Source organism: Canis lupus, chromosome 1 (genome assembly GCF_003254725.2).
Source record: "Canis lupus dingo isolate Sandy chromosome 1, ASM325472v2, whole genome shotgun sequence".
NCBI lineage: Eukaryota > Metazoa > Chordata > Mammalia > Carnivora > Canidae > Canis > Canis lupus.
Window position 1 is genome coordinate 83,667,628 of NC_064243.1, and position 13,117 is coordinate 83,680,744.

The window sequence follows — 13,117 nt, forward strand, 5'->3', positions numbered from 1 at the left end:
CTGAGTTTACATAATATCTGAAGGACTTTAGTTTGATTAGTAACTTTTTTGAACAACTGCAAGGTTTGTATTATTTGAAACAATTATGTTAATTTACATTTTAATATTTCCCAACTGTTTGTTCCTTGCTACCTAGTAATAGCAAAAAAGTGGCAACACATCATGCATCACATTGCCCTGATATATTTTTAAAACAAATGCTCAAAACCGGTCTCAAAACATTATGAGATAATGTGCATTTGGGGAACCAGCTACTAACTTGTAAAAAATTATGGAGAAATATTCAAATATGATTCACCTTATTGTTAATAATCCCTCAACCATATAGATTTCCTTTTTGGAGACTAGGTTTCTTACCTATGAGAAACTGTCTGGCATAATAATAATAATGTGAATTTTTAAAAAATCAGAAAAGTAAAATGATAGTAATAATAGGAACGCCAATGACTAAAATCACAGCTACAAAACTGTGACAAGGATATTCATAGAGTTAACTTCATGCTAGTGTAATGTGGCAGGTGACTACCTGAATTCATTCTCAAAACTTATGCATTTGATACTTCACTGCAGGATATGATAATACTTATGCATAAATATGTTCTCCAGTGTAAAATAAAGCCTGAGTGACTTATTTATTATAGACATTCTCAAGTCAGAAAATATTTTATTGTGCTCACACCTAGCCATCAATTCATTTTGCTGAGCGCTTACACATGCTTCCTGTTTTGCCTGAAGAATAGTTTGTACAGCTAAGCATCAGAAGAGAGAAGAAAATGCAAAACTCACCAGTGGCGTCAGCTTTGGTTTTGAGCTCGTTCTCACACATTTTGACGTATCAATTAAGAGTCTAACTGAAAAATATTGCACTTCTCACTGGAGGGCTGATGACCGCCCCAATGTTACTCCACAACTAGAATCCCAACAGACTGCATTAATGAGATTAAATGAAGGAGGGAGTTAAAGGCATCAACTGTTCCATTTCATTAAGGAAGGGTGAAGGGCTGCCCAGGCAAGGAAGGCAAGAGGGAGAATATTGGTTTTTCCTTTTGATACTACTTATTCACGGAAGAAGGCAGTGCTTGCAAAATCACAATCAGCACTTTATTTATTTATTTTTAAATATTTTATTTATTTATTCATGAGAGACATAGACTGAGAGAGAGAGGCAGAGAGACACAGGCAGAGGGAGAAGCAGGCTCCACGGAGGGAGCCCGATGTGGGACTTGATCCCGAGACTCCAGGATCACACCCTGGACCGAAGGCAGGCACTAAACCATTGAGCCATCCAGGGATCCCCACCATCAGCAGTTTAAAAACATTATCCACCCCCTACCCAGAACTGTATGGAAATGTATTATTTCTGCACTGAAATTCTTCTTTGTTCTCAGCCCTTTGGAAGTAGATCCAATGGGCCTATGCCATGTGACACGGGTCATCTCTATGATTATAGGAGTATAAATTTCCTTCAGAATTTCTTTGCTCCCATGATTTTAGACCTTCTGTTGAGGTCCAGGGATGAAGGATGGTGTAAAGGTATTACCATGCTCCTGTTCTTCCAAATGCTGGATCTCAGTTGTCTCTGGAGCACACAGGTATTTTACAGTAGAAGAAAAAACACATGCCTTATAACATGTGGTTGACCATAGAGCCTGGGAACCAGTCTGAGAACTCAGCATCAAATGTGTCACCTGACTTCAACGCTGGAGTCTAAAGTGACTTCATTCTTCCTGCATGCCTCGGTGCTCCCACTTGCAAAATAAGAACAACAGAGACACATGGACAGAGATTTCTGATCCTCAGCCCTTGCCAGTAGGAAGGATAAATATATAACTGCAAAAATTGCTTTAACTTCCATAGAAAAGAGCATGATCGTTATGTGAGAGCAAAATGCTCATGAGGGGCAGCTTTATTTAAGCTTCTCTTAGAGTTACCAAATTGATTCAGTGATGAATCTCAATCCTCTCTCTTTACCGTCACCTTACCTCTGGGACAGCTCTTACTTTCTTTTCACTAATCACTTGTCAAAAATGGTTTCCTGATTTCCTTCCCTTCTCTTCCTTTCTTCTCTTAAACACCTTTTTTTTTTTTTTTTCCTGGCCCACATTGTAGTAGAAACTGCTTTTCAATAGGAAGAAAGGCAAGAAGTGGGGCAGGTGGATAGAGAAGACTGTGCGAACCCACAATATCATTGTCAGCATGGTGGAGCTGAGACCAGTAGTTTTTAGCTTTGGATGCCCATTGGAATAATCTGGAATACTTGAAAATATCGATGTCCATCGATTTCTCTCTTACCTCCCATTGATTTTTTTTTTGTGTGTGGGGCCAAGGCATCTGGAATTTTTAAACATTTCCAAAGTGATTCTAACGGGCAGTCAGGACTGAGGACCCCTTGAAATGTTCCTCAGAATCACCAGAGACACATGTAAAATGTATAGATTCCTGACCCCCATCAACTATTGAGTCAGAATCACCTGAGGAGGAGCCTGGGAAGCTATGCTAATAAGCACTCATGCACTTGCAATGCTTAGGTAAGTTTGAGGAAAACCCTGGACTTTGAATTAGAACATCTGGTTTTGAATTTTTGAGGGAGTTCTTAATTTTTTTCTGTGCTTCAGCTTTCATAGCTCTAAAATAAGATCACAACTCCTGCCTGCTAGATCATTGACCACTCCATCCACCGTGATCACCCCCGGGATCCTATTTCTCCACCACTCATTGGTACTGGTGTTCTTCATTAATCCTTTTTAGATGCTTACATTTCACCTTGACTATAAGCTCCTTAGGGATAAGCGCTCTCTGTGTGTTTCCCAGTGTCTAGCATAGAGATTCAATAAAATGTATGGAGCCCATCAGTGCTGAGTATACACCTACTGATTGCAGAAAGGGGGGGCCATACATGAGTCTCACTGTCTAGTCCCACCATTCCCTTTACCTCATGTTTCACTTTTCTGGCTCATCTTTGGGGTATATTGGCTTATTTTCTTGCTGTTCCTTAGTGGAAATGAGAGAAGGTTAAGAAAAAAAGAGCTTTTTTTTTTGCCTCTTTTTTAAATTCCTTAATCATAATTGGTTGTTAGCATAGGAACATGGAGTTTGGAATAAATAACTTCTCTTGATTTCTTCTTTTCCCTTAATCTACTACTTTCCCCTTCATCCCCTTTGTCATTGCCTCCTTGGACTATAGTCCCATTGGTTTACATCTTCCTTCCATCCTATTGGTGGATCTCTTTTTCTCTCCTTAGAAATATTATCATTAGTTGACCTCTCCTGCTGGATGGGTCTTCCTTGAACTCACTCCACTGTAGGCAGAGGCTATTCTACACTTGTCACACCAACGTGGCACTTGGACTGTCCCTGGTATCCCAAGACATTTCTAGTGGGATGGAAAATTTCTTAAAAAACACACAAACACAACTCCCACAATTCAGGGAGGAAATGAGATGAAGCTTTTTAAATGAAAGAAATGTTGTAAGAGGTAAATAGCTTGATTTCATAGGAAACTGTTCGCCTTTGGCATTGTGGTTCTCAAAGTACAGTTCCCCAGATCAGCAGGATCGGCAGTAGCACCTGGGAGCTTGTCAGAAATACAAAGTCTGGGGCTCTGTCCAGGTCTACTGAATCAGAAACTCTGGTGTGTGTCGGGGAGAGGGGTGTCCAGCATTCCATGTTTTCACAACCCTCCAGGTGGTTCTTGTGCACACTCCAGTTTTGGATACTCTGGTTTACAGCATGGGTTTTCCGATCAGAAGAAGTGAGAGGTAATTCTCACCACCATCACAAACTGGTGTGTGGTTTGGACAAGTTGTAAAGTCTTCTGACTCCTCAGTTGCATCATCTGTAAAATGGCCATTAGTACACCTACCTAATGGGAGTGCTGAAGAATTTAAAGTGCAATGAGATGATTCCTGTATTCAGCACAGTCCCAAGCCCAGAATAAGCACTCCGTGACTGTGCACCATTACTCTGATATTACCTTAGTGGATAATAGAATCTTGTACTTTAAAAAAGCTCCACTCTTTGTTTTTACAAATGTCTCAAAACTTAACTGCACATTGGAATCACTTGGGGGATTTAAAACAAAAAAATTATCCTATTCCCAAGAGACTCACTGCAGACTAATTCACTAAGAAGTTTTTGAAGTGAGATCTGGCATTTTCATTTTTATTTACAGAAGATACCCAGGTGATTCTGATATACACTGTAATACTGGTATGTAATACAAACTGGTATGTATTAAACTCAATATTGCCATGAAAAAGAGGTGTGAGATGAAATGATTCATTATTTCTATGATTTTTCCCCAATTCAAAGGCAGAAAAGTATAGAGAAATGCTTAATGTAGGATCTAGAGCAGAGTTTCCCACCTTGCCATCGCTGACATTTTTAGGCTGGATAATTCTTTTTTTTTTTTTTCTGGAGAGCTTTTCTGTGAATTGTAAACATCCTTGGCCTTTATCTATCTGCTAGATGCTAGTATTGTCCTGCAGTTGTGACAACTGAAAAGGCTTCCAAATATTGCCAAATATCCCCTGGGGGACGAAATAGCCCCCAGTTGATGACTCCAGTTGTTCTTGAGTTTCAGTGTCTGTACACAAATCCAGGCTTTAATATTTAACAGCTATATGATTATAACAAGCTACAAGCCCTCTGTGCCTCAGTTTCCACTCTCATGAAATGGAGATAATAATAATAACCACCTCATGGAGTTCCGTTATGCTGTTTGAAAGACAGAAGAGAAAATGTATCTTAGGCACTGAAAATGGTATCTAGAGCAAGGTAGATATTATAGACTGAATGTGTATGCCCTCCCAAATTCAGATGCTGAGATCCTAACTCCCAGCATGATGGTAGCAAGAGGTGAGGCCTTTGGGAGGTGAGGCCATGAGGTAGAGCCTCATGAATGGGATTAGTGCCCTTCTCAAAGGACGCCAGAGAATTCTCTTGTTCTCTCTTCACATTGTGAGGATTATAATGAGAAGTCAGCAGTCTGCAGCCTGAATGAGAGCTCTCATCAGACCCAACCATGCTGGCACCCTGATTTCAGACTTTCAGTCTCCAGAACTGAGAGAAATTCACTGTTTGTAAGCCACCCAGTCTATGGCACTTTGCTGTAGTAGCCTGAATAGACTAAGATAGCACATATTCAGTAAATGTCAGCCATCATTTATGCATATGTGTGTGTAGATGTTAGTTATAGATGTATGTATATATATAGCATGTGTATGTGTTATGATATATATATATATATATATATACGCACACACACACATATCAATAGTCTTATTTTGATTCCAAAAAAACTGGGGAAACTCTTTCCTGAAGTCTTTATGTATAAGTTGTATATCCATTCATCAATTTATCCTCTGAGTAATGACTCAGAATGACTAAATACTTGTATACATCTTAAAGTCTATAGCTGGTGTAGGAGACAGAGAAAATGAAAAGCATGTCAGAAATGGAGCAGGGCTGTTTCTACCCTTTTGTAGCTATGCTTTTCTAAGAAGTGACTTAACCTTTTGGACTCACTGTTTTGTCCTTGTAAGGAAAATAACGTAAGGGAAAAATGACTTTCATGTTATTTGTTTTAACAATGTGAAAGCATATGCGTCAATATCCTGGTATACAGAAGGCACACAATAAACATTTAATTGTGTAATGTAGGAATCATATTAGTGAGGAAACAACATGGCCATTATTTCTGTCTTCATGGAAGTCATGGACTTCAAGTGGCATCATTTCATCTAAATTGACAGGTAAGCAGTGAAAAGTTTCTCCAGCCATGAAAACCATTTTGTTCTGTCAAAATTGCATTTGCAAAATGAGGTTTCTGAACAATACTTAGTAAAATTAAACATATACTTAAAAATAAATACACTTTAGTGTAGTTAAAACTATACATTCTCCAGAAGGCTAAAAGAACGGATTATCCTGATGGTTTTATAAATGCAATATTTACGTGATTGCTCAATAGCAAACTTGTAAACATCTTTGGCCTCTGTCCACTAGATGTCAATATCACCCTCTAGCTGTGACAACCAAAAATGTTTCCAAATCTTCCCAAAAATCCCCTGAGAGACGCTTATCTTGTGCGACCTATTTAAGACAGTTCAACATTATACTTTTTGAGACACTGTACAGTAGTAATTATTGCTTTAATCAGTAGCTAAATTATTCTGGTGACAGAGCTTGTAAATATTTAACTTTGATTCAAACCTGTATATAAAAATATTTACATTTCCAAGCATTTTCTCTACAGTGCTTCCATTTATTTTCCATTCAAGGGCAAGTTATATAGACAACAGAATCAAAAACAAAGAGACTAGCAATATGCTTACTGGATGATGACATTGGTACTAGAACCCAAAATTAAAATGGCAGAAATCCTGAGCTTTGGTGGTTCATATACCAACACATTCCTAAGTTTCCTTCCAAAATATCATGTTTTAAACTTTAAGAAAATGAATGGGAATAACTTTCCAGTTTTCTGGAAAACTCTAGATTCCTTTCATTATTTGACTTATTAGATTGATAAAATATACAGATTTTGGAGAATAAGTAATCTTTTATTTGCATAAAAAATACTATTTTAAAAGACCAAAGTCTTTTAGACTTCTTTAGAGCAGTTTTAGATTTAAAATAAAGTTAAAAGATAGAAATTTTCCACACACCTATTGCTCACACACACGCAAAACGCCCCCCATTATCAACATCCCTTGCCATAATGATACATTTTTTTTAAACAAGGATGAACCTACACTGACACATCATAATCACCCAAAGTCCATAATTTACGTTAGGGTTCACTCCTGATGTTGTACATTCTAGAGGTTTGCACAAATGCATCATGATGTGTATCTATAATATCATACAGAATATTTTTGCTGTCCTAACTAAAGTCCTCTGGGCTCTGCCTATCAACCTTCCCCCCTCACTTCCCCAAACTGCCTCTGATCTTTTTATTATTTCCATTGCTTTGCTTTTAATATTTCTGATATTAAGCAAACACTATCTAATTCAGTAGAAATCCAAGCCTTAGGAGCTGACATCTGAATATTAGGATCTGGCTGAAATCTAACTTCTTGAATTCTGACATTTGTTCATTCAGCAAACACTTGTGTGTTGAATGCATCCAATACGCTGGCAACTGAGTGAAATACCTTCCCTTATGAATTCCCAGTAGGTAAGCCTATGGTGCAGGAGAGCCAAGAGATTTCCCTGGTTCTCATGTGGCATCTGTTTGATTATGTTCAACGATGGGAAGTTCAGCACTTTGCAAGACAGCCAATTTCACTATTGCAGAAGAACTGCTGATCAATCAATTATGATTTCCTAAAGCCCACATGTTGTAGTATGAGCACAAGGCTTGCATAAATAAAAATAGGATGTCCCTGTTGTTCTGTTGGTCTTATCAGTATTATAAACACTATCAAGGGATGCCTGGGTGGCTCAGTGGTTGAGCCTCTGCCTTCTGCTCAGGGTGTGATCCTGGAGTTCTGGGATTGAGTCCCACATTGGGCTCCTTGCATGGAGCCTGCTTCTTCCTCTATGTCTTGGCCTCTCTCTTTCTGTGGCTCTCTGAATAAATAAATAAAATCTTAAAAAAAAAAAACACTATCAAAAAGTGCTTTGGGGGAATCCCTGGGTGGCTTAGCGATTTAGCGCCTGCCTTTGGCCTAGGGCATGATCCTGGAGTCCTGGGATCAAGTCCCGCATCAGGCTCCCTGCATGGAACCTGCTTCTCCCTCTGCCTGTGTCACTCCCTGACTCTCTCTCTCTCTCTCTCATGAAAAAGTAAATACAATCTTTTTTTTTTAAAGTGCTTTGTGGGGCAGCCCGGGTGGCTCAGCAGTTTAGCGCCGCCTTCAGCCCAGGGCCTAATCCTGGAGACCCGGGATCGAGTCCCACATCGGGCTCCCTGCATGGAGCCTGCTTCTCCCTCTGCCTGTGTCTCTGCACCCCCTCCCCCCATGAATAAATAAAATCTTAAAAAAAGGGCTTTGGGTTAGTTTGTCACTACTTCATTTTTGGCATCTCAAGATGAGTGCTGGTGATACAGTTTTAACTCCCTAGTCCTGTAGCTCTGGTCTGTAATTTGTTCTAAGGTCTTGCTATTGAGGGTCCTTAGTGCATATGTGTATATATGCATATATATGTATCACATAATACATATCCATATCTGTATACATAAACTTATATGGCATAAATACTTGCCTATATGTAATTCATCTTTCTCTGCCTATTTCTGGATATGGGGCATTTGAGTTATTTCTAATATTTTGGAAGCTTTTTAGTTTGCCAGGAACCTCAAAGATTATTACTAAAGAAGAATCTGTAATTTCCAATATAGCATTCATCTAGAGACTTGTCTTCACTTAAAGTGGCAAATTTCACTCTCAAAAGCCACTATTCACTGGTGAACTTCAACACTGCCTTAATGACCCTTGTACCTCCTTCCAGTCTGAAAGTCATCCTCCTGAGTGGAGGAGACACCATTCTTAAAAATACGCAAACAGATTAAAACCATAAGAACATTTGCCAAGGTATCTTAACTTGGAGGTTGAGTTCAGATAAGCTTCTTCATAAGCCTGTATGTGATGGAGACTACTATTATCTGGTGCATGAGAGACAGCAGTAATTTTGCATGTTGCTCAACATGCAACATCAGAGGATGAGCTTTGATTGTTCTAATCTAGGGCATGTGGCTACAATTTGCTGCACCTGGGGCCTGCATTATTCTAATACTCTTGCATGGGCTTCATCCATACCAGCTCAGAATTTTCTAGCAAAACCATTCTTACTTCTTAAGAGCATGGTCTTCTTTCATTGTGGTCATCAAGAAAAGTAATTTTGTTAACATCAGTGATTTTTAACTCTAGATCTCTAGGCTCTGTCACATATTGCTATTGCTTAGATTTTATTATTATTTTTTCTTTCTGTACAAAGGCACCAACAACATAATTTACTTGAATTCAGATACAGTCATTAGTGGTAAGCCAATTCAGTTTTGCTTCAATACCGCAAAGGAGTTGTGTATCTCATCTTGTATCTTCTAGGGAGCATATTCACCAAGAGACAACTTAACAACCAGATACAGTAAATTTACTTAAAAATGTAGAAAGTCTAAGAATGGTAGCATTATCTCTGTGTGTGTAGTCCAAGTTTCTATTAGTAGAAAGAAATATGTCCCTAAAGTATCCTATAAGATAAAACTGTTTCCCTTCACTCATCCTGGGACACCTTACACATTTTACAGCCAACCAAAATGACTATTTCACCGAACAGAATAAGAAACAAATGGAGAGTGTAAAACCACATAAACAAGTCACATGTTGGTTAATTTTTTAAAAAAGATTTATTTATGTATTTATTTATTCATGAGAGAGAGAGAGAGAGAGAGGCAGAGACACAGGCAGAGGGAGAAGCAGGCTCCATGCAGGGAGCCCAACGTGGGACTCGATCCCTGGTCTCCAGGATCAGGTCCTGGGCTGAAGGCGGCGCTAAACCGCTGAGCCACCCGGGCTGCCCCATGTTGGTTAATTAAATGTAAATTTAACATCCTCAAAAAACAAAATCTTCCCTTTCTAACTCAAAAGTGAAAACAAGAGTTTAGTGTGATCTGAAGTCAAAAGCAGAAAATCCAGAGGAGTGATCAAAGGCAAATATATGGGGAACGCCTGGCTGGCTCAGTCAGTAGAGCATGTCACTCTTGATCTCAGGGTTGTGAGTTTGAGCCCCACATTGGGTATATACTTAAAAATAAAATCTTAAAAAAAAGGCAAATATATGAAACCATTCACTGTTTCCTCTTTTCTTTCTTTCTTCTTTCTTTCTTTCTTTCTTTCTTTCTTTCTTTCTTTCTTTCTTTCTTTCTTTCTTTCTTTTCTTTCTTTCTTTCTTTCCTTTTCTTTTCCTTCCTTCCTTCCTTCTTCCTTCCTTCCTTCCTTCCTTCCTTCCCCTCTTCTTCTTTCTTTCTTTCTTTCTTTCTTTCTTTCTTTCTTTCTTTCTTTCTTTCTTTCTTTCTCTTTTTTTCAGATTCCATTTATCCATTCATGAGAGACACACAGAGGCAGAGACATAGGCAGAGAGAGAAGTAGGCTCCCTGTGGGGAACTCGATGTGGGATTTGATCACAGGGCCCTGGGATCATGACCTGAGCCAAAGGCAGATACTCAACCGCTGAGACACCCAAGTGCCCCATTCACTGTTTTCATTTGTCGAATCCCTTCCAGGGCCCACAGAAGTAACGAGTAGTAGCATCTAGCTATTACTGAGAACTTAATACGTGGTAGGCATGTGTTAAAAGCTTTAATTGCATTCTTATCTATTGTTCCAACAACTCTGGGAGGTAAGTATGAGTACTCTCAAGTTGCCTGTGAAGAGTATGAGGCACAGTGGGGCTAGGACATAGAACTTTTCAGTGGTGTTCTCAAATGAGGTCCAAAGATGAGTAGCCCGTGTTATCTATCACCCATTCCTCTGTACCTGTTAAAGATGCACATTCTTCGGCCCACCTTGGATCTACTGAGGGGTGGTCCAAAGACTCCAGGGATGAACATTAGACCAATCTGTATTTTAAGAAACCCTCTAGCTGATATTAATGACTGCTAAAATCTGAGGACTGTGGCTTCTAATACACCCTTAATAATAGTGGATCCATTTCTGTTCTGATATTTAACCCTATGTTCTAAATCACAAGCTATAGACTTGTTCACAAAGATGAGTGATATTTAAGAGCATTACGATTAAGACATACTTTTTACTATTAAGTATTAAGCATTGCATGTTTCTTCGATTCAAGGAAGCCCTAAAGGCCTGTTTTCCAGCCTTGGTAGTTTCTGGAGGACTAGATAATTCCAGCAAACAAGGACAAGCTGCATATTATGCAAGCTTTTCCTCTCTTTATTTTTAAGGAGCAGACTGACACTGGGTGATCTCCCTGCTGGGGGCAAATTAGTGACTGCCATGCTGGAGACAGTATCCATACTGTGAAAGATGGAGCATGTCATCGTTGCTGGGATTAAGATGCCACAAAATGTTTCTCTTGGGGATACTGCTGGTCCATGGGAGGTTTTAATAACCAATAACACCATGAGTTTTTGGTCTTAGAGTTGACCTAGGATCCTCTTAGCCCTCATGAAATTTGATTACCTATCAATCTGTGTGTCTGAGTGAGAAAATATTTGTGATTTATTTTCTCTTTTGAGAAAAATAATCTTTTTTTAAAAAAAGATTTTATTTATTTATTCATGAGACACACACACACACACACACACACACACACACACAGAGGCAGAGACATAAGCAGAGGGAGAAGCAGGCTCCCTGCAGGTAGCCCCGATGTGGGACTTGATCCCAGGACCCCAGGAACACAACCTGAGCCAAAGGCAGATGATCAACCACTGAGCCACCCAGATGCCCCTCTTTTGACATTTTTAATCATATTAGGCTGGGGTGGCATTTTGTCACCAATATTTTTGCTTAGTATCATTAGTACTTTTACTACCCTTCATGTGGAGCATTACTTTGGGACTGAGAGATTTAAACTTCAGTCTTCCTGAAGAAAGGAGAACAAAAAGCAGTACATGCTTGTGATGATCTCTCCATTTGCTTCCTAGGATTAAAGGGTTATTATATACAATTTGGAGACTTATTCTGTTTTGCCAGAACAAAAGGTAAAATAATGCATGGAGATACAATTTAGTGAATGCAGCAGCATCTGCCCTTCCATTTTATTTGTATTTTGTTTTTTTTTTTTGTCCTTAATACTTATTAGGTGTTCAAGTAGCTGTCTTAAGCACTATTAAGTGGCAAATTAAAGTTATTTTTAAACTGCTTGAAAAGCATTATCAAAATATTGCTGTTTGGGAGGTCAACAAAGCCTGGGGAATTTTTAGTGATAAATGTTATATCAAAGACTTAAAAGACTTCTTTTCTTACCCTCTTTAGGCATTTTTTTTTCCTGGGCTGAGATAAAATCACCAAGTAGAAATAATTGCTATTTAACACCACCACATTTACTAACAAATAATAACTGGATGGTCTAGAGGAATAAACAGTGAATTATTGTCTTATGGTTGAAAATTAAAGACTCTCCCTCGTTGGCTAAGGACTTTTTCAGATGAGTAGGGCACAAATGCTGCAGGGATTTTTCAATAAATAAAGGACAATACATATCTTCAACTTTGTGACAGAAATGCTCATAGAGTGAATAACCCAATTTACCAATGCTCTTGCAGCTAATGGGCTCAAAAATAGTTAATGCTTGGAACCTAAAAATTATCTTTTGTTTGCTAAAGGCAGTTGATGGGTGATGTGTTGGAGAAGCAGCCACTTTAGGTATGTTTCAGAAAAGTGCTTATTTTGATTTTCTGAAAAAAGACTAAATGGCCTCACCGAAGAGTTTATGTTGCTTAGGGTATGGAGAAGAGGGAATTGTTAGAATACCTTAAAACAAGAAAGGATTCAAACATTTACTCAAAAAAACCCTATCTATTGTGAGACATAAGACAGAGCTAATCAATATTGAATGCATCCTGTCTTATTTGAGATTCTAGATCATTCGTTCTGAAAATAACAATGGGACTTTTTTTTTTTTTTTTTTACACAGGATCTTATCCTATATAAATGATAGGGATATACGAATAACAATGTTTTACTCTTCACCTCACATTCCACATGTAGGAAAATAATACCAGTATGCTCTGTTCTGTTCATATGTAATAGAATAAACTCTTCACAAAGACTGAACATTTGTGTCTCCCCAAAATTCACATGTTGAAATCTTAACCTCCAATGTGGTAGTATTAGTGGGTGGGGCTTATAATGAGGGCACGGAGAGAGCCCTCGTGAATGGGATTAGTGTCCTGAGAGGCTAGAGAGCTAGCTAGCATTCTTTTCCTACCATGTGAGGATACAAGAAACCTACAATCCAGAAGAAGGCCCTCACCAGAATTTGACTATGCTGACAACTTGGTCCCAGACTTTCAGCCTCTAGAACCAGGAAAAAAAAATCCTATTGTTTCTAAGCTAGCAAACTCGATGATACTTTGTTGTAGCAGCCCAAATGGACTGACACTCCTCTTTCTCTTTCCATGTCAGCATTAATGGTTAGGACAGTG

At 38.7% G+C, this 13,117-nt stretch overlaps 1 protein-coding gene across 1 annotated transcript in view; it reads right to left on the bottom strand.

The window, feature by feature from the left end:
* Positions 1–13,117, bottom strand: part of RORB (RAR related orphan receptor B) — a 196,106-nt gene that overhangs the window by 72,270 nt on the left and 110,719 nt on the right. The window lies entirely within an intron of this gene.